This window comes from Pogona vitticeps, chromosome 5 (genome assembly GCF_051106095.1).
Source record: "Pogona vitticeps strain Pit_001003342236 chromosome 5, PviZW2.1, whole genome shotgun sequence".
NCBI lineage: Eukaryota > Metazoa > Chordata > Lepidosauria > Squamata > Agamidae > Pogona > Pogona vitticeps.
In genome coordinates this window covers 44,856,712-44,879,603 of record NC_135787.1, presented here as the reverse complement: position 1 = coordinate 44,879,603, position 22,892 = coordinate 44,856,712, and the positions used below count along the sequence as shown (strand labels likewise).

The following is a 22,892-nucleotide window of genomic DNA, read 5'->3' as shown; positions in this document are numbered from 1 at the left end:
GCATACCATCACATACCATCTGTGCCCATTTCTCTCCCCAGATAGCCTTCTAACTAACTGTGTTCACTGGAGAGAAAAGCGTAATTGTCAGGGATTGTTTTGAGAAACGAAACTCAATTGTTTGGGAAACGAAATTCAAATGTTTCCTAATTGTGGTGTGATATCTCTTCCTGTAGTCTGGGTTGGAGAAGGCATTGTATCTACTATGCTTTGATATGCAGAAATGCCCTGTTTTAAGAGTTTGCAATGCAATGTGAGAGCTTGCTGGCACAAAGGTCAGGAGAATTGATCAAGGTCCAAGGATTCCGGGATACAGAAAGCAATTATAACATTCACATAAAATTATACAAAGTACAGGTATAAGGTATGAAGTAAATTTGGATACACTAATACTGATACATATGAATCAATACAATATTATAAGGCAATATAACAGCATGTGGAACTAGATATAATAGCATGTGAAACTAGAATATTATATACGAAGGCTAAGTCATATCGTAAAGGATTGTTCTCTGTGTGTGTTACATGAGGATTCAATGATAGCCCCCTATCAGTAGCAGCCTCTGTCTGTAGAGTCAGGGGCTGGGAGTTCAAATCCTCACAGCGTCTCCTGGAAAAAGGGTGACCCAAGATCACCAAGACTATATGGGGCTGATTGTGCCCTGCCACCTGTGCAGTCTTGGCCATGCTTCACAGTCCCAGAATACTAGAACAAAGGGCTGGTTTAAAAAAAACACCTGTTTATATCTAAAAAATCCTGGGAGGGGCCCAATAATTCAGAATCAACTTGACAACACATTATTTTTCTTAAAAAAAAGAGATAGTGAGGAAGGGATTTATTCTCTTGGCCATTTTTCACGATGTGGTTGTTTTCAGACTTGACAAATGGAGCTATTACTGTTACAAAATGTTTGATTGCCTGAGGCAAAGGATATGGTCCTCCCCCTTTTCTATGTAAAGAAGCAACCCGCTGAACCTCACTTCAGCCATGGCAATGGGGCAGCACATTCACCATTGGCAGTGAGTTCTAGGTAGGGCTTGGAAAGAATCCTGCTTGAAATATTGGAGATTGGTTCCAATATTTCAGCCTGGAGGCAGGCACTGCATCATGGCCTCTCCCAATTTGAAGAGACCCTTGCCCAGTAGGCTGAGGCAAAGAGGAAGTCACAAAAGCAGCAAAACCAGGGAGCTGGACAGGGGACAGATTGGATTTGTCTTCAGTGTGGAAGGGATTGTCGCTCTTGGATTCGCCTCCTCAGCCACACTAGATGCTGTTCCAAGTCCTCCATACAGAGCACGTTACCATAGTTTTTTGAGACTGAAGGATGCCTAAGGTTCCAATCAGAGTTGACAATACCAGACATTATAACGCAGTTTCCTACACTTCTTATGAATCTATGTGTTCATGCTCCCCCCTGTATTTTTTCAATATCATCGAAACGGTTAGTGATCCATTCGCAACAATGAATTCAGTTTAAAATTCTGTTTAATATTGGTCCCAACTAAGTCAACTTAAAGGTAAATCCCATTGAGTTCAATTGGTAATAATAAGTTAGAGCATCTGAGTGCAAAGCCATGGATTGGCAGCTCATTTCCCCACTTTGTTCCCCATAGAAGAGACAATGTGTGTGGCTTTGGGTAAACTATAGTACATGGTCCCAGAACATCCCCAGAAGAAGGGAATGTTACTTCATATATTCTTTACCTAGAAAACCCTGGAAAGGGTAAGTCAGAGTTTTGAATGCATGCAATTTTTATTATTTAATTGTATATTATTTAATTGTACAGTGAGGCTGCAATGCAAAATATGTTAGCTAAGAAATAAGCCAAATGGAACACTGTGGGGCTCAGTTAAAGGAAACATGTATACAAGCCAGCATAACAGTTTGGAGTGATGGGTCTGAAGTTCAGTGGGTTATTAGAGGTGTTTGTGTGTTCTAGTAGAATAAGTACGTTACTGATGCACTTAATACATGAACAGGCAGCATAGCAAATATAACTGTTCAGAAAAAAACAGAAGTCATGTAATGCCTATAAGACTAACTAATTTTATTTTTCAAGACTTGTAATGTATCAAGCACACTTCTTCAGATATAAGTGATAACTGATTGTAACTGATTAATGTGTCCGATGTTAATGCACAGCACCTCCCCATGCAGAAAATGTTTGAGGAAATTGTAATCTTTCTGGGGGTGGGATAAATAACCTTCATTTCGATAATCAGGAAATTCAGATAATAGGTTGACATTACCATGCTTATAATGCATTTGAAATATAGCATTGGAATTGAATGTATTGAAATTTTAATTGCTTTGCAATTGCCATTTGGGAAGGAATAGGAGCACTAATGGGAGCAGTCATTGTATTTTCTAACAAACTGCCTGGTGCTTTTTTTAAAATAATTTGCCCAGATGAATCTCTTGCCTAAGGCAAAAAGCACAGTCTTCGGAATATAAGTAGAAATGTTCATCAAGCAGCATCATGTAGGTATTCCAGGAGTGATGGTGAAAAACCCTGATAGCAAAAGCAAAGGGAAATAAAATCAGATTGTTAAGACATGTACACAGTGCATTTTCCTTATTTCAAAACGTGACTTAACATTGATATAAGCAGTGCACTGAAGGCATTCCTGTTTTCATTCTGGAAAAGAATGTAGAGGTTTCGCCACCAGTTCTTGTTTACTTTGTTCATTTCCTGATATTCAGCTAGATTTAGGCTGAATATCAGAAAAAAATTAACAAAGCAGTACATCAATGGAACCAATTACCTCGGGAGGTGGTGAGTGCTCCAATGTTGGAGGCATTCAAGAGAAAATTAGACAACCATCTGTCAGATCTGCTTTGATTTATTGCATTGAGCAAGGGGTTGGTCTCGATGGCCTTAGAGGCCCCTTCTAACTCTATGATACTATGAGAATTGATCAAACATTTGTCTCCTGATCAGGTGCTAAATGGGATTCACAGAGACAGCGGGAAAGGGGGGGTTGCCCTCTTTTTCCCACAAAGAGTGATCCTAATCATGTGACTGGTTGCATATCTGTGCCTGTCAAAGCATTCTGTTCAGTGATAATGCTTTAAAAAGTGGGTAGTGGTGTTGTACTCCTGGCCCTTTCCTCAACTGCACTTGTGGAAGGTCTAGAACCACCAAAAAAGAGAGCTCCCAAGTCCTAAACTTGATAGGCATCAAGGATACCATGTTCAATGATCTCAAAGGCCACAGAAAGATCCAGAACAACCAGCAGGGTTATGCTCCCCCTTTTTGCCTCTCTCAGGAGATTGTCTTCCAGAGCGACCAAAGCCGCTTCAATTCCATGGCACAGCCTGACCTCTGACTGAATTGGCTCCAGGCTATCCATATCCTCCAAGAAGGCCGGCTATTTGAACTGGACAAAATTTCTAACCCCTTTTTCTCAGAAGCACCACAGTTAACATTTTATGCTATAGCCACATTAAAGAATTCCTATAATTCTTGGCAATCTTCTAGGCATCTGATATTGAATCAAATATTTAGATAGATCAGAGATGACAACTGAATTTTTTCTTTGTTGTTCCAAAAGTGAGATGTAGATAAATGGACTCAAAGTATTAGAATGGCTGAAGAACTGGCTGAATGAAGTACTTCCTGAGGATAAGCTATTTGACACAGGTTCTACAGATTGCCTTGAAAATAAGTGGCCTCTCCTTCATCAGAGATTTTTAAGAAGAGGCAAGACAGCTGTCTAGAATCCTGCAGCAATGGATTTTCTTCATTAACAGAAGTTTGGACTACAAGACAACTGCAGTCCTTCCTAGAGGTGGGATTTTTTTTTTTTTAGGACTACAAATCTCATAATTCCCCATTCTGGAAATTCTACCTGATTTACACACACACCTTTCAGACACCTAAATGTGGCCCACTTGGGAGAAAACATCTGAAATTGAAGGCCTAGAGCAGCGATGGTGGCACACGGAGCCCTTTCTGCCGGCACGCAAGCCATAGGTCGGCAGATCGCTGCTCTCCCCCCCTCCCACACAGCCTAACCTGAGACGGTGTATGTGTGCGTAGGGGGGGGTTGCCTTCACTTGAATCCTGTGAGCACTGGTGGATGGGGTGGGTGGAAATGAAGGAATGCGAGAAAATAACTTGCCTTCCATCTCCCCACTCCACCTCCCTCTAATGACGTAGGACACTCCCTCCCTTAAAGGGCCAAAGTTGCAGGTGACTCTGGAGAGGAAAAGAGGACGGCACTGGAGGCAGGCAGGAGGTGGAGGAGAACAACGCCCCTGCAAGAGTTTCATCAAGTGCATGTGTACAAGACCCTGGTGCTGGCAGCGAATCCTGAGTGGGGTCTTGAGGCACCTCCGTGCTGGGATTCCCCCTTTGGCTGCCACTTCCAGTGCCGCCACCACTTTCGGTTCTGGCACCGCCCACTGTTTTTTTGTTTTCGTTTTTGTTTCCAGTTTGTGCACGTGAGCCCAAAAAGGTTTGCCACCACTGGCCTAGAGTATTAGCTAAGCATAGCTTACTCTATCTTCTTGTCCAGAAAGAAAGATCCCAGCTAATAGAGAGGCAGGAGTCGGTGACTGGGTAGAGCTTGACTTAGCTAAGTGTCAAAGCCTTCCAGCTGAGGCCTTTTCTCCCCAATGAGCCACATTTAGGTGACTGAAAGCTGTGTGCAAGTCAGATAGAACTACCAGAATGTGGGACTATGGGATGTATTGATCAAGAAATTTAAAAAAAAATCCAAGTTATATTATTCTGTTATCTTTTATAGTGGAGAAAGTGAAGTCAATCCAATGTAAATATTATGCTCCTTACATTATATATAGAAGACGTTCTGTTGTTTCATTTGTACATACAATTAGACTACCTAGCCTACTACAATGAACCTATGCAGAAATACCTGGGAAAAAGAGGTCTTATACTTAGGTCTTGCTTTTTTGTTATGAAAACAAAAGCTAGGCTACAGGTTTACTAAGTCTGTGCTTTATTTTTTCTCTAATCTGTCATATTTACTCCTGTTGAAATTTTTCAGGCTTGCTTGCCTCCAACAACTCTTCATTTATTCCATCATGGATGGGTTGGCATATGTAAATTCTGCATGGGCTTCATTCCTGCAGGCATTTCATAATTCACAATTCTACATCTGCATAAAGATGCCAAGAAATATATACTTCCATTCGAAGAACAAAAGAACAGTGCCCATGCTTGCTCAAACCAAGAACTTGGTTACACTATTGAAATGAATTAGGAGCTGGGTTGGGGGCTTTGAAGTTGGTTTAAAATACATAATTTTTGAGTTGGTATGGTGCATTCTCTTGGGACAATTTTTAACCCAGCACTAAATTCTATTATATATTGGTTGAGGGGGCTACACAGACTTTTAAAATCATTGCATTTATAAGTGAATTGGCATTGTGGGGCTTCAGCTTCTGCTTTTTCCAGGTCTTTTGTCATTCATTTTTTTAAAAGAGAGAGAGAGGGAGGGAGGGAGGGAGTTGTACATGTGCTTTGTCTTCATCTCAATTTCAAAAACAAAACTGGGGAGAGAAGTGGCTTACACTCATAGCCAGAGAAGAAAGTTACAAGAAACCATCCAGATATGCACTCCAGCTTGCTCACTCTCTGCCAAACTGCTAAAGAGGACAAAACCAATGCCTTGAAAGATGCTGGATGAGAAATAGTTTGGTTGCCTGATGCCAGAGGGGGGAGGGGAGGAAGTAGCAAAGGCACTTCTGCTATTGCCCCGACTCATTTTCGTCTTCCTCTCTTTCTTTCTTTTCTCTTCTCACTTTGGGAATGTAGGTTTTGCTTCAATCAAGGTGCAGCAACCGCTGCCCCCTCTCTCCTTCTCCCACCTTCCTCACCTGGACACCAGCTGTCCCAGCTGATGCACTTCCCTGGAGGAAGAGAGAAAGAGCAGGGCAGGATGTGTTAAAATGCCCCCCCCAGGTCTCTCATCATGTTTATGTTTGTTTTTTACAAAGTGGAATAGTGCTAGAACAGTGTTACAGATATATATATACTTGCAGCCTGAAATCCATGATCCTGGCATCCAACACTTGACAAACCCCACAGACACAATTTAATCAGATCCAGATGAGCACACACATCACAATTTATTTCAAAATAAATCACTTTCACAATCAAGTTAAAATGAATAATCCCTCATGGCTGTTTGCTTTCTGATAAAAAAAAATATGCACTGAGCTGTATGTTGTGTAGGTGGACTTTTTAAAATCAATTTCAAGCATGCCAAACCTGATGCAAAACCAAGAGTATAATGATGTGTAATCAAGCCCCAATCTAGTTCCTTCTGTCTAATGACATCAACCAAACAAATTCAGAGTTAGGGCACTTTGGTGATCTTCATTTCACATTATCAGTTTTCAGTATCATGTAACAATTAGGAATTTACTACCCTATTTAGCAGTATTTATCACCCTACTGAAATGACTGTTAGGGAAAGTGAAAGAAGAAAGTGCCAAAGCAGGACTGCAGTTGAATGTTAATATAATAAAATTAATGACTACACAAGAATTACATGTTACCATTGACTATAGTCAGAGATATTGTGTACCTTGGCTCAATCATCAGTCCCAATGGAGACTGCTTTAAAAAGATTTTTTTTAACATTTATAACTGATTTACTGTAATCAAGAAATCAGAAGAAGACTGCGAAAGGGGCAGCAAGGAAGGAATTAGAAAAGTTCATCAAGTGTAAAGATGCATGACTGGAAACCAAAACCAAGATCAGCCACGCCCTTGTATTTCTGTTTACTGTACGCGCATATGAAAGCTGGACAGTAAAGAAAGCTGACAGGAAAAAAACTGATTCATTTGAAGTGTGATCCTGGATAAGAGCTTTGCAGATATTCTGGACTGCCAGAATGACAAACAAGGGGGTCTTGGATCAGGTTCTCTAGAACACTTCATCAGTCAGTGGTGTCCAACCTTGGCCCTCCAGATGTTCTTAGACTACAGCTCCCAGAAGCCTTCACCACCACCTCTGCTGGCCAGGATTTCTGGGAGTTGAAGTCCAAGAACATCTGGAGGGCCAAGGTTGGACACCACTGGACGTGTGCAGGGGGAAAGATGGAAGTCTAAATTCCTGGTTAGGATAGCTTGGTGGTTTAGGGTATCTGGCTGCAGAGCCAGAGTTTGGGAGTTCCATTCCCCACTGTGCCTCCTGCAATTAGAGCCAGACTGTGTGGCCTTTCACAGTCCCATGGTGCTACCAGAAGAAGGGAATGGAAAATCACATGGTTGTTGGCAAGCCTTTGGGTCTGAGTTCCAAGTCCAAGTCTGAGTCTTTGATACCAAGTCCCGAGTCCCAAGTCCCAAGTCTGAGTCCCTATTAAAAACAAACCTTTTCCCCAGATAAACCAGAGAAGGTAGGTGAGTTCTGTGTGTGGTGCATGTGAGGCTTGTGAAACACCCATTTTTGTTCTCATCTGTCCTGCCTGCCTCGCCACCCCCACACCCCCTTGAAAACTCTCCTTCCTCATTGCTACCTTCTCCTCTACCATTTGCCTGCTTCTCCTGCATCTTCTGGTGAGTGCCACAGAGCTTCTTCCAGGTCTATGACATCCTTCAATAAAAGAATAGGGACTCAAAAAAAATGACTCATTAAAATGGGTCCGGGTCATGAGTCAAGTCCGAGTCATTGGGGAAAAAAAAACACCCAAGTCAAATAACTGCTGTGACTTAAGTCCAACTCAACAGTGAGACACAGGACTTGAGTCCCCACTGCTGAGTATTCTCTACCTAGAAAACCCTGGAAAGGGTTGCCATAAGTCAGAATTGACTCAAAGACATGCCTTTATTATTATTATTATTAGGTGTTTCAAACCATATACCTGGCACCCATGTCTTTCTTCTTCCCGGTTCCCCAACTCTAAGATAGGTTGCCATAAAGTCCAGGCTCCCCGAGTTCTAGCAGCTCAGGGAGCCTGGACTTTATGGCAACCTTGACCAAGGAGGGTCTCGTTGTCATCCCCACATGCTCTCTCCTCAGCCCTATGATTTTTTTGGCACATCACTGCATTCTCTATGCATATGATCACATCTAATTCAACGATAAGAATGGTGATGACCAGTTTACCAAGTTGGAATCTGAATTGTAGGCTTCATGATTATTCTACCATTCATTAAAGCTACATGCTTCTAAAATACATCACAGCTTTGAGGGAGAAGCAATACCCTTCCCCCCTTTTATTACTTTATGTCCTGGGGTGGGGATGAAAAATACGTAAATTGCTCAACATAGAGACAGTGCATTATTTAAAGGAAACTTACAAACTGTTTTTATCACAGCAGCCTCCTTTCTGTTTGCTCTCTGTGTCCATAAAAGATTCATAAACTCACACTGACTTTGTGCTCTCATTAGATGACATAATAGTATCAGATATTTTATGCACAACTAGAAACCTCAGCTGGATTTGTAGGGTGAACATCCAATGTTGCCATAAATTAGGAATCAATTGTCCTTCATAGAATTTTGCAAGGTAAGTGCTTCATTCACCCCAGTGTAGGTGGTAACTCGTTAGCCGACAAACCACTTACATGAAGAACACCTTGGCATAGATGAGACACATGTAATGAACAGACTATGCAAGAGGGCTAAATGTCATCCAGGCCAAACGTTTGGTTCTCTTAGCTGCCTTTAAATTCTTTAGTACATAGTACGTATGTAAAAATGCATAACTAACTGGAAGAAACTATGGTCTGGGTGTTATTTTAAAGCTACTGCCGTAGCAACTGAGAAGAAAGATGATTAGAGGCATTGGAGGAGAAGGTCTTCAGCTTCTAAAGAGACATATAGCCTTCTCCACTTTTCCATTACCAATTTAAGTTATTTGTAGGCTGCTTGGAATCGCAGTTAAGCAAAGTCAGCAGCTCCTTGTTAAAAGGATGCTGTTATCCCCTCTGGCATGTCTGTAGGGCTCCTAGACCTACAGTTAGAGGTTAACAGTTTCTTGTAAAAGGGGTGGTGACATCCTTAGCAGTCATAGATTACTGTACAACATTGAGAATAATGGTTAAAACAAATTAATATAAATAACCGGGTTCTGTCCTGCTATTTACAATTAAGTATGTATTTCATACTTCCATTGCATATAACTCTTGATTTAAAGGACCCTTTTTTAAAAAGCAGCCTATATAACACTGAAATGGACTATCAATATATCAGTGTAGCACAAAACGTGTTCAGTTACTTTGTTGTTGCTGCTGCTGCTGTTGTTAAGCAAAATATACAACTTGTCAGCCTCCAAAAACCTGTGGGAATATCAGGGAGAGAAGGTGTCAGAAAATGGCAAAGTCAATATCTTCTGGGATTTCTGGATCTAAATTGATAGACACCTTGAACATAACACACCAGACATAGCAGTAATAGAACGAAGAAATATCTGGATCATTGGTATTGCAATTCCAGGAGATGCCAGAACTAAAGATAAAGAACTGGAAAAACTAACAATATACAGAGGCCTGGCAATTGAAATATCTCACTAGTGGGTGAAACATACTTCAGTAGTCCGCATTGTTATCGGGGGCTTTGGGAACAATATCAAGAAATTTCACATAATATTATAAGCAGTTGGAGATTCCAGAAATAACATTATCAGAGCTTTAAAAAACTGGCAATATTAGGAACAGCATATATACTATGTTGATATTTAATAGATACTTAGGGTTTTAGTTAAAACTTGTATCTGTTATGTAATACCAGTGAATGCTTTTATAATTTTGATTGACTGTGCCTAGTATTTTTGAATAATAATAATTGTGTTCCATTAAATCTATTCTGACTTATGGCAACCCTTTTCAGGGTTTTCTAGGTAGAAAGTACTCAGAAGTGGTTTACCATTCCCTTCTTCTGGGGGTGCCCTGGGACTGTGCATCTTGCCCAGGTTTACACGAGTTGGCTCTTCTTCTGGGATGCACAGTGGGGAATTGAACTCTGAACCCCCAGCTCCACAATCAGATACCTAACTCACTGAGCTATCCAGCCAGCCATTTAGCAATCTGGGTACTTTTTAAAATATGCTTTTTTATTTATTTATTTATTTATTTATTTATTTATTTATTTATTTATTCATTCATTCATTCATTCATTCATTCATTCATTCTTCATTCATTCATTCATCCATCCATTCATTCATTCATTCATTCATTCATTCATTCATTCTATTTATACCCCGCCTATCTGGTCATTTTGACCACTCTAGGCAGCTTACAACATTAAAAGATAACAAATATAAATGTAAAGGAATGTTGGAAGTGCAAACCAGAGGGAAGGATGAGACAAAACTGTTCATATTTCACTGCATACATCTTGATCTGTGTTCTCAAGGCATGCTGAGCAGTGTTATGGAAGGATTGAATATTTTTTCACACGGTACAGTTCCACACACACCCAGGCCAAAGGGACACAACAACAACAACAAGGAGAACTGAGGGCTGAACAAATGAACCAAATGTTCATGTAAACAGACTGGATCTACTGGGCTTAGCATTAATGTGGTTCATGGAGGAAATACTGAAATGATCAGTGAGGGCCATGGGCCAGGCTGCAACACATATGCCTAATGGTCATGTCTTCATCCAATATTTCAAGGGTTGCCTGTCAGCATGGTTTGCTCCAAGAAGAGAACTCAATAAAATCCTCAAGTACCCCAACAAATGTTGCTTGTGCGATGGTTGTTTACTGGCTATACGGGCAGGCCTCCCCTACAGCCATCGCCTAGCCCAGTGATGGTTAACCTTTTTGAGCCTGAGTGCCCAAACTGCAACACAAAATCAACTTATCTATTTCAAAGTGCCAGTACTGCAATTAAAACCTGAATGCTGAAGTTTTAGTTTAGAAAAAACAACTGCTTCTGTACTGCAAGGGTTAAATGCTTGTGTGTCCGCCCCATGGGTGGAATTAACAAATAAATACTTACTGGTGGGGCAAATCTGCCTTCCAGTGGGAGGGAGTTCCAAAGGCTGGGAGAGTCTTTGAAACACAGCTGCATCTTTGATAGTGCAGGGATGGTGTTAAAATACTCGTATGTATTTCAAACACTTAAGTTGTTTCCTTAACGCACTCCCTATAATATCTTTTTCATGGCAAATGCAAGAAAAAATGTCCAAAAAGACACAAAAAAACATCAAAGGTTTCATTGTATGACTATGCTCATCCTTATTCATTTATTACTTTCATTTTTTCCCCTAGCTCAGGGCTTAGGAAAGTTCCCTTTGGTGCAAATGCTGGAAGATAACTTTTTGGAGCACCAGCCTAGAATCCTGTCAGAAGGCCAACATGGGGAGATTTAACAATCAGAGGTATTGGTCCCAGGGGATACATTAATAGGCCACAAATAAATTAAAAAAAACCATGCAAAATGCAAGCTTTTGTGGATGAATGACATGATCACAGGGAGTGTGACATCATCTTCAGGACTCAGCCAATCCTGAGGGTTCTGCTGCTGCCTTGGGAACCCAACCCCACTCTCCTGGGTCTTTGTGACCTCACAGAGCCCCACCTCTCTGCTGGCAGATAAAAGGGGCTTGCTGGGCAGGGCAGGAGACCAGAAAGGAGGCTAGTGGCTAGAGGGCAGTCCGGCAGAGAGAGCGGCAGTGGCTGCAGGGGACCCAGCCCTTCTGCCCAAGGCAAGTTCTCTCGCGAAAGCAGATGAATTTGCTAAGTGGGCTTGTGAGTTAACAGCTCGAGGCTGGCAGAGATCCGTGGCTTCAAGCTGGCTGATGTCGGCGATAGACCCAGGGGGAAGTTGGTGGATGTTGGCAGGCAGAAGCTAGTGGAATCTCCCTGCAGAAGCTGGCAGAGGCCGCAAGGCGGAGGTCGGCAGAGGTTGGTGGATGAAGCCGGGGGACGTTAGCCTCCTGAAACCAGATGGCGGAAGCTTGGTGGATATTGGATGGAAGCCCGGGCGTGTGTGTGAATGGCTGGTGGAGTGAAGGTGTGTGTGTGTCGGGGGTGGCTGGTGTGTGTGAATGTGTGTGTGAATGGGCTGGCTGGCGTTCTGTGGGGATGTCACCGGTGTGTGTGTGTGACCCAAGTATTCGGGAGCTGGTGGAGCCTGGCTTCAGAAGCTGAGTGGAAGAGATGAATGGGTGGATATTCCTGGTGAAAGCCAGTGGATGTTGGCAGGTGGAACTTCGGGATGATATTGCCAGAACATTGGTTGGTGGATATGCCTGGATTGAAGGTGGATGAGCTTGCCCCTTAGTTGTTGTTTTTCTCTCTCTCTCTCGTAGGGTCCAAAGCGTCCTCTTCCCCAGGGGGATGCGAGGGACCAGAAGGCAGACGTCCTGCTGGAGCTGAATCAGGCCATTGTCTCCGTTGAGGATACCCATTTAGCCTCTTTTCCAAAACCAATAAAAATGTTCCAGAATGGTTTTGAAGCGCTGTCTTGTTTGTCAAGGGCTGTCATGGGATTATCTTCCCCATCCCCACATTATATCTGGGGCCCAATGCCTGGGGTGGGTCTTTGTGAAGTTATGGTGTGGGGCCTTGTGATGTCACAGGAATTGGGAACATAATATTTCTCCATGCATGTGTCAGGGAGTGAGCTAGGCATTGTGGGTTCCCTGTCTGAGCTCCTAAGCAAGTATATTATTTGTCGCCGTCACACAGACCCAGTTCCCTTGTTTGTTCTTCCACACAACCCAGGTTCACTTTTGGGTATGACATTTACTTTTCAACCCTTTCCACTGCCACCAGAGGAGTTATTCCACAATATATCATATATCACTCTTAAATCAGTGTTATTAAATTAAACAATGTTTATTTAAGTGTTTATAAGTAAATCATGGATGGTCTTATTTTATTCATTCAATCAACTGTGCTTTGGTAACATTTATGTTTGCTTAGATAGAATCATTTTAATCAAGGTATTTATTCATTTCTTTTCTCATTCCCTATCTCTCTATTACTCTTCTCTAACACAAGGCTGGTCCTAACTGCCTAAACTGCTTTTCTCTAACACCAGTCCCTAACTCCTCCCTAACTCTTCCCTAACTGCTACTTAACTCAGACTCTAACTGAAATCCTCTCTAACTGATCTTTAACTGTCTTCCATTCTTCTTATATATCCTTAGTTCCACCTCTTTCGTTCACCCATTGGTTGTTAAATCAAGGTTCTATTGTGATGGACAGGAGTGGTTACTGACCTGTCCGTCACAGTCATGGTGGACAGACACAGGAAGCCAGTGATCCCTGGTGCCATTCGGAGAGGGTTGGAGTTGGGTACCCAAACGCTATGGCCACCCCATAACAATAAACAAGACTCACTCCTTCCCTTCCACCACTGCTCCTCACATTTGTTTGCCTGGCCTGGAGATTCAGGGGAGCCCAGCCATTTCCTGGCACAGCAGCTCATTCTCTGAGACCTGGCAAGCCTCATCATCATCAACATCATGAGCACTCCATGCAGAGTACACGTGGGGAAAAAATATGCCACTTCAAAGAAGCTTCCAGTCCTACCTCTCACGCCAGTGCCACAATTGAGGAAATGGAGATGGGCAATGATTTGGAGACGAGTGTACATTAAAATTCATGTGGATCCATGCCATGGATAGATGGCAAAAATAACACTGATACTGCAAAATCTGCTGTTTGAGGGCAGTGGCTGCCTCTGAGTGCCTAGTGCAGTGATGGTGAACCTTTTTTGAGCCCGAGTGCCCAAACTGCAACACAAAATCAACTTATTTATTTCAAAGTGCCAATACTGCAATTAAAACCCAAATGCTAAAGTTTTAGTTTAGAAAAAAAAAACTGCTCCTGTACTGCAAGGGTTAAATGCTTGTTCCCCCCCCCCCCATGGGTGGTATTAACAAATAAATACTTACTGGTCCTCCAATCCCCCATTGGGCTAGACCGGTAATGGCCGCCATTGCACCCCTCCGCTGGACCACTGAACCAGCAGCAGGGAGTGCTGAAATCCGGGATCGGAGGATGGGTAAGTATTTCTCTATGGCGACTTATGGCTCGTGTGCCCACAGAGAGGGCTCTGTGTGTCAGCTGTGGCACATGTGCCATAGGTTTGCCATCACTGACCTAGCCTATTTCTTTCTTTTTCCATATTGGATTCTGTGATTAATTCGGATTTTACCTTTAGTTTATTTTTTATGCTTTATGTAAACTGCCCAGAGTAGACACATTCTAGATGGGCGGCATATAAATTTAATAAATAAATAATGAATAAATAAAATAAATACTGTAATGTGATTCTAAGGAAAATACATAGCAGAGTAAGTTGGAAGCATTTTTTCTCCACTCACAGTTTGTGCTACCTATTCCTGGATGTTAGTAGAGACTGGAGAAGTACCCATGCTAGCTCACGGGTATTGAGAGCAGTTGTCTAAATAATCATGGTTCCAAGCTCTGAATAGTGGATAAACATTGTTTTGTTTCCATGTGAAGTATTAACAAGTGTATACAAACTGGTGTCCACAAAATAGCTGGTTTTGTTCCACATTATTTCGGCGGCTTCACTGATCCACACATTGCCATTTTTATCTTTTGATTGTCTATTGGCTAACAGCCAGATTCGTGAAAGGACATTCCTAAAATGTAGGAGGCTCACTTCCCCATGACAACACAACAGAAGCTTCCTACTGACACTCAGTGCTGATTTATATCTTTGAACACCATAAGGCAGAAGGCAGGATGAAGCAATAAGAGAAAAATTAATCTTCCCCGCAGCTACAGCTTGAGCTTAATATCTAGAAAGGATGATTTCTTGAGATTGCACTACCGTTTTTATAGAAAGATGGGGGAAAAATCCCCTGTAAAGATGATGGGGCAATAAATCTACAATAAGAATATATTTCTTCTCACAAAGCAAAAGGAAGCCGTCTCCTTGCTTTTCACTTTGAGGGGGTAGTCAGCACTTACAGATGGCCACTTGACCCACACAAGTTAGCCTCAGAGCATGAGAAATATTGGCATGGGGACCAAGACATAGTGAGTGGTAGAAGAAATTGGCAGCTGTGTCATCACACGATTCTGCAAGATGCAGGATTGACATGAATGACAGTAGAGAGGACCGTATGGTTTTCCGGTATGTGTGGGGTGGTGAAGGCAAGCCACTCTTTGAATATTTTATGTTCTTTGAAAACCCAATAGGGACAAGTGGCTGATTAATGTGGACAGAGGTGTTCACGTAGGGGAAATCAATTTAAAGAGTCAATTCCACATTCACATTAAAATAAACAGATCTTGGGCGGAGGAGTAAAATAACTTCCCTGTCACTCCAAAAAGCATGATCCCTTGTAAAATTAATCCCCTCTTACACATGCATCATGGAGTCACCCAAATTTACAATGATACAAAAGAGTCTAAATCCAAAACAAATAGAGGGTTTTAAAAGCAAAGGAATCCATCTTCTGAAAGACTCAAGCTGTATGGTCCTAGACCTAGCAAAACCTTGATTGAAGCTCTTCTTATTGAAGGGAAGAAAGCTGACATGGATACATGTGGTTACGTGGCTATGGCTGTAGTTATGGACTGAAGGCGATGGAAAACAAACACACACAAAATTGTTATTGCTAAAATACAGGTGTATTTTTTTAAAAAAGTAAAAACATACTGAAGGAGAGTGGGAGATATATAACCAATTGGACAGCCATTGTATTTGCAGTTTTCTGTCTTGTCATGAAAACAATTTTACCACACACTCTTCCTGTTGTATTATGAAGAGATTTTCCCTCCATATGTACAGCCAGTTTTTTTTAAAAAATCCAAGTATGTGGAAGAGCAGCAACATTATCTTCACTATGCAAGTTGTCAATACAGACAATCAGCTCCCTGTGTAACCCAAACAACTTTAAAACGGAATCCTACTCTCTCCATAATAAGAGCACACTTGGGCATTTCATTCATATTCCCATTGATGCACTTGCAAATTTGCCTAAATTACGAATTCCAGCCTTCTAAATAGACTCAGAAGGCACTGAGTAGTGAAGGATGCCTATTATTTTGCTCAATATGAAATTAATGCCCAGTACTAGAAGCTGCTGCGCTGGCAAATACGAGTCTGAGATGGGGGCCAACAACTGCTGTGCCACGGTAGTGTCACAATTTATAACATTGCATTGGCTGGCTTGCAGGGTATGAGGGTTGCTTCCAAAACTGGATACAGTTTCCTCAAAGACAGCCTCTCTCCTTCTGCAATGCCACAGCAGCTGGCTGAGACTGCTTGAAATTGCTTTGCCCTCCTATAGTTGCAAGGAACATATAAGGGGCTTCTGTGGAATGCATGCCCTTCAGAACATTTGTTCAATAAAGCCCAACCTCTGGCTTTCCAGCAACACTGTGACTGATTAGATGTGATATTAAATGCGCTGCTGAGTAGTGATGAAGCCAAGATGTAAAGAATTCATTTGTTTTTTGCTGCACAAGTCTCGAATCAGTGTCTACAAACTGTCTCCGAAGGCTTGTTTCTTCTTGCAGCTCTGAGCGTGACCCTCTAAACATAGCCTTTGATTTTCTCCCAAGAAGTTTCTGTTGTCAGTTGGGATAGCTCTGTTCAGCGAAAATATCTGAGACAGTATCTGGAAGGCTATGCCTTTTATGTCATTCTTATCACTTCTTATAAAATTGCACAGGTCTCCAGAGCACAGAGTCAATGGTTTGTTTGGATTTTCATTTTGATAAGTCAATACTCCCTAACACATCAACTGAAATATAGACATATACCAGGGAGTGGTGGGGGTGTTCAACGTTCCCATGGAAGAGGCCTTCAAGCAGAGGATGGGCTATTTGGGGAACCTATCTGGAATTCAGTAGCTCTGAATGTCTTGCAGCAACAATTTTGAAAAGATAGCATATAAAGCCTCTTTCGGGTCTATATTTCAAATTAAATATGAGTATGCACTTCACTCTTTGCATATAAGAGACTGGCTACACATAATGTTCAGCAAGCCAATGTCAAACCAATGCTTTCCTGAGACCTGTTAGTTGATTCTCTTACAAGCATTTTATAAATACAAATGAATAAACATACCCTGACCATCTTGATAAGGGAAATTCAGATGATTATATCCACACATTTGAAGGAAAATGTAATTGCAGATAAAAAGGAACAAGGTAGTGGATAGAGTGTGGGGGTAGCAGCAGTGAAACAGCAGACTGAGGGTGGTGCTCACTCGGGATGATGGCTCCAGTAAGGAAGCCCAGGAGGGGAAGACTGCCTTTGAGGATGTCCAGCTTTTCCACAACTCAATAGGTAAGCAGGTGTGGAGAGGGTGCTCCAGTGTCATCCACCAGTGAAGACACTTTCTTGTTTGTGTCTCTGTTTGATGGACAAGAGAGCCACTCTTGAGAAATATTGCAAATTATTGTGAGCCAAATTGAGTCCCATTTTAGGATAAAAATGGGGGGGAAATCCAAAATAAAATAAATAAAGCATTCAGTCTGAAGAAGTAGCTGAGCAGGTTTATGGAACCGTGGAAAATTGACTCCCTCTTTCTCTCTGGGTGAGTGAGAGAGAATATGAGTGTTGTTTGCTTCTTCGCTGGTTCCATCCACTCGCAGCTTCCTACTGCTTCTGCAGCAAGTCTGAGGTCTGTCACACTTTAAATGCAGAGGTCCTTCTTTTGTGTTAACAGTTATAGTTTTATATTTGGTGTGGAAGTTTCAGGATGTGTTGGTAGTAAGCAAAACTCTAATTAATATTAGAGACACAGCTTGCTCTACACCCTACCAGATCAAGTGATAAAAGTAGGATGTTTTTACCACCTCTCTCAACAGCAAACTCTGAAAAAAAAATCTCCCTGCTCCCCTTGTATGGACATTCGTGTAGCAGAATTGAAAAGGGAATTATTTGGTTGAACTCCTGTGAAGTCTCAACACACTCTAATATGGCTGATAAATATGAAAGGAAAGACAAGAGATATAATTGTGTTATAACTGTGTGCAGTTTCCTGGCCGATTCTTCAGTGAAGTCATAATGAAGTGTCCACATGCATAGGACTATATATGAGATGTTTCCTCACAGCTTTCAGTGTCAACAAGAGCCTCACAATTCAGTTATAAGAATGGTGCTCTGCAGAGCTGGTTAGAAATTGTAATATTAATCAGATGGAACACTACTTTTGTCAGTTCCGATTAGGAGCAACACTTGTTTTCAAGCTTAAGATGTAACGACAAGTGTCAAAGTAAATTTATCATTTTGGAGCGTATATAAGTGTCAATTCTACTGGATTCATGCAGAGATGGAGAAAAATATCATAATTCCACTGTAACAGAATAAGGACAGATGTAATTGTCATTATAATATCCTTGGCTGCCGACTGGCAGTCCTGAAAGCTCAGTAATTTGATTTGTTTGATCTGTGATTTCCACACCCCCTCCCTTGTTAGAGAGACTGAACAAGTACTTGTTTTGTCACAGCTTGCAAAAGATCTTAATTTTGCATATTGTTTTTTCAGGTATATGATAACTGACATAGCTGTAACAATAGGGGAGGCAAATAGTGGGGAGAGAACTCTAACAAGACATAGCAGCTTTCTAGATTCTTCAGATTCTGCAGACAAAACAAAGAAAGGGGACACAATGCGTGGAAAGATAATCTTTCTAGTGATCATCTAAATGTAGCCTTTCAAGTGTTCACATGAAATGTCTTCACATATCAGCTGCCCACATGTTACAATCTGCTATTTTGTTTTGAAAGAATAAAGTCGTGACTAGATGCTTTAGTAGCTGTGATTAAGATTTCAACAGACTGGTATAATGGCAGAAACATTGTTGTCTTTAGATGAACTTTGGCCAACTGTGGATATGATTTTTTTAAAAACTTTATACTAGGTTTGTGACTGAAGAGACATTCCTCCTGCAGGTTTCTCGTCTTAGTTCTTTGGACAATACGGAGTAAGTGTAACTCCTTGAAACTGTACGAATTTTCTGCATGTAACACTACAAAGCTGAGTATACAATATACATTACACCACCCTGAGAATATGGCCTACTGAACCCAATCTACTAAGGTTTATTTAATGGAATAAAACAAATGAACACAGTGATAACCTAAACATGTTTACTTGGAAGTAAGCCTCACTTATTGTCTAGTAAGTATATTTTAGGACTGTGCTGAACAACTGACTATTAAAAGGAAATAGAATAGTTTAAAAGAAAATGGTAAGAAACCTGAGGTAACAGTGCTCTGCAATGAAATTATTTGCAAGTTTATTTTGTGGATTGTTATTTTTACTGCTCCTAATGTTTGACCCAGTATTTTGGTTATGTATATTTTGGTTATATTTGAATCATGCACCCATTTATAATGTCCATTTGCTGCTTCACTGCCACAAATGCCATGGGGAATAAATGTGACTAAATAAATAAATAAATAAAAGAGATGGGGGTGGGAGTTTACAAACCACTCTTTCGGAAATGCTAGCTTCAGCTTGCCTGGAGCCACACTTGAAATGCACATTTCACATAATCTTAGTGTTAAAAGGGGGGAATACTGGGGGGAAGGGAAGCAGCACATAAAAGCAAGACAAAGAAATTTCTGTCCTGACTGTAAAACATAAAAAATGTAAGAAAATATACAATTTAATTTTTATCTGAGATATTTTATGCCCCACCTCTCCATGTAAATTACAATAATCATAAAATATAATTAAAATATAAGTATTACATATTTCAAGAATAAATAGATAAACACATTATTGTATGGAATGTTAGCACTGCAGTCCAATACATGTTTGCTTAAAAAGAAGCATTGTTGATTCAGACGGGACTTATTTCCAAGCTAGGTGTCCTTAGCAGGGATAGCCAATATATAGCCCACAGGGCACATCTGATTCCCATTCTGCAGTGCCCAAAACACACCCAGTGCTGTCATTTCAGCAACGGCAACAATCACCAACTATAACGCTAAACTTTTGGCAACTTCTTCCGGAAGAGATGAGCATTGTTGCACTTTCATCATCAAAGCCATTCCACCGGTTCAACTAGACTACAGCTATAAGAGCCCACCTCCTTGCTACTAGCCTTTCCAAAAGTAGAAGTCCAAGATGCCTAGAAAGAGAGGAGCATGCTAGCTCCACCCTGCATATTTTTGCTTTGCTGATGTGACGATCTGAAGACAGATAACTTGTCTACTCATGAAGTTTCTCCATGACAATCAGAATGAATCAAGGTTCAAGATCTAGATGAGAATGTCCTCTTCAGAGCTATAGTTTTTTTGTATGAATAAAGTGACACCAAAGGTCCAGGGCTGAACACACACCTCACATGTTGAAAAAACATGCTGCTGTTGAGATCTTGCAAAATTATATAAGATATTGGATCAGCAACAGTTTTTGAGCAAAAAGGAAGCAACATTCTGAATTTTGATTTGCTGACACAGGTCCTCCTCTAGAAGCATTTCGGTAATTAGTCCTCAAAGATACAATGGTATATGTTAGGATTCTTCAAACCTAACGTTCTCCAGTTCTGCTGAACTGCAATTCCTGTCATCCACACCCAGCACAGCCAACTGGGGCAACAGGAAATTCTATCGCATCTAGAGGGCACCAGGCTAGGGAAGGTAGGTATACAGGACCTGGAGAAATTCCAGTTCTGCAGGAATAGGTACAAATTCAAAAGTAATTTATGGAAGTTCCCCTTGGATGCTATCATTGTTAGGAACAAAACTAGGTTTCCAGCACAACTTTGCAGTGAACCACTCCTAGCTGGCTAATCATTACGTCAATCATGGCTGATTAATATAATGTTTGATTAGGTTCAACTAACGTCCACATGCATTTTTTCTGTTTTCACTTTCACACTTCTGCTAAACCACTCACCTCCTCCGTCACTTTCAAACAATTGGTTTCAAATAATGATCCCAGATATGATAGTCACAATACAGTGTCAAAATGTTATTTTGCCTCCACTTCCACAGCTCTAGAAGATATCTCCCAGTACAATGTGTAGTAATTAAAATAACAGAGATAAGAAAATACAGTACAGACAGAATTGTATCTTACTTGGCCCCCAACTCCATAGCTTTAGGGTATCTCCTCACAGGGCATTGTAGGGGTATCAATGGGGGGGAGAGAAAATGATGCCCATGTTATTTCAGCTTCCTGCAGCCTTAACATTTGCCTTCATCTGTATTTGTCCTTTAGAACAAGAAAAAAGAAAAGAAAACCAGCTTAAATGTCTTTTTATTTTCTCTCAAAAAGAAAACATAATGATAAACCATTGGTAACTTCATCCTTAGCTGTCTAGATAACTTAGTGATTGGTGTATCTGGCTGTAGAGCTAGAAGTTCAGAGCTTGGTTCCTCACTGTGCCTTCAAGGAGAAGAGCCAGCCTCTGTGCCCCCCACAGGAAGGGAATGATAAACCACTTCTGAGTACAGTACGACCCCCATATTCATGGGGCATCTGCTCCAAGCCCCCCTCCGGATGCTAAAAAACATGGATTACAACAAACACTATTTTAATAATGAATGCTATACATGGCATGATCTCTGGCACTCTCTAGTGCCAGTTCTAGTAACTTCACCTTTAGAAATGTATATTTCTAGAATTTTTATTTTAATATTTTCAGACCATGTGTTCACGTGAATCATTAGATATGGATCCTACAGATATAGGAGTCCTAATATACTCTCTACCTGGCAAACTCTGAAAAGGTTTACCATAACTCAGAACTGACTTGATGGCACACAATTAGATTAGATTAGATTAGATTAGATTAGATTAGATTAGATTAGATTAGATTAGATTAGATTAGATTAGATTAGATTAGATTAGATTAGATTAACTGCCTCCTTCTATTGATAGTGGGTGCCATCCATGGAATATCCTGTTAAAGCAAGTGTCATAGATTTTTATAGAAATTTGGAAAGAGCATAGTTTTCTGTATTTCAGCCAGTGACTGGAATAGGGTATATTTGATAAAAGATAAACTTAAGACAGTATGCCAGACTCTGCAGTACCATTTAACTGCTTACTGGAATGCTGAGTTTCATTATTGGAGAAGTAATCTTGGCCAGCCAAAATATTTTCCCTTGCTAACCACATTTGTTGCTGCCTCTTTAGTTAATCTAATCTAATCTCAAACTATGTATATTGTCTTTTTTATGGTTTTGAGATCCAAGTGTAAGCAGGAGAAACAATTTGCATGGCCTTTTTCTTATTTCAACTAATTTGTTTTCTACTGTCAATGCAATGTGAATTAGCTTATACAATGACTTGCTTCAACTCAACAGCACATCCAGCATTGGTTGAGTGAAGGGTTTACAGAGCTAACTGATAAACAAAATAGCAATTTGTGGTGATAATTAACCTATTCACAAAGTAAGTTGCCATGTGTTTTTTCAAATGTAGGAGACATTATTTGTAAATGTTGACTTGGTTCAGAGGTGTCCAAAAATAGGACCATGAGATTCAGCTGATAAACTTGTTCCAGAGATTCACAATAAATATTTTATCACCACACAATCCTAAAATTTTCAACATATAAATAAGTTAGAATGTCAGTTAGAAAGACAGAAAGAACAAACTATGGAAATATGGGAATCTTTCTCTAACACTATTCGTACCTATAAATACATGCATACAGAGCATAACAAAGGAAGACTTGATCCTATGCTAATGAATAACTCAATACTAAACTGTATTTTTATATTAAGTTCAAAAGTTCTGCAATCCACCATGCATCAGTAAATAAAGTATGACAAATGTTCATTCAAAAGGAGCCTCAAATTAAATTCCAATCAGATAAAGGTCATTTGTCTTCCTTGTGACTCATATCCTGGAATGAAAGGAATATAATATAAATTCTCTTTGTCATGAACCTTTCTCGTTTCTCATTTGGGAATGTACATCAGATTACTGAATACTAGAACACAACACAAAGAAAAGTTGGCGAATGCATCACCCCAATCTGCTATCACAAACTG

The 22,892-nt window shown here is 40.7% G+C and overlaps 2 long non-coding RNA genes across 2 annotated transcripts in view; one reads left to right on the top strand and one right to left on the bottom strand.

Annotated features, from left to right (window-relative positions):
* Positions 1-5,604: 5,604 nt before the first annotated feature.
* The window catches only part of LOC140707776 (uncharacterized), a 42,087-nt gene continuing 24,799 nt past the window's right edge, over positions 5,605-22,892 (bottom strand). Inside the window, exons 2-3 of the long non-coding RNA XR_012087955.2 lie at positions 20,968-21,102; positions 5,605-5,882 (exon numbers count right to left, since the gene is read on the bottom strand). This is a non-coding gene — a long non-coding RNA (uncharacterized LOC140707776). The remainder of the gene's footprint in view (positions 5,883-20,967; positions 21,103-22,892) is intronic.
* On the top strand, positions 9,922-21,130 carry LOC144589638 (uncharacterized). The gene is made up of 2 exons (XR_013545884.1): positions 9,922-17,216; positions 18,421-21,130. It is a non-coding gene; the product is annotated as an uncharacterized LOC144589638 (long non-coding RNA).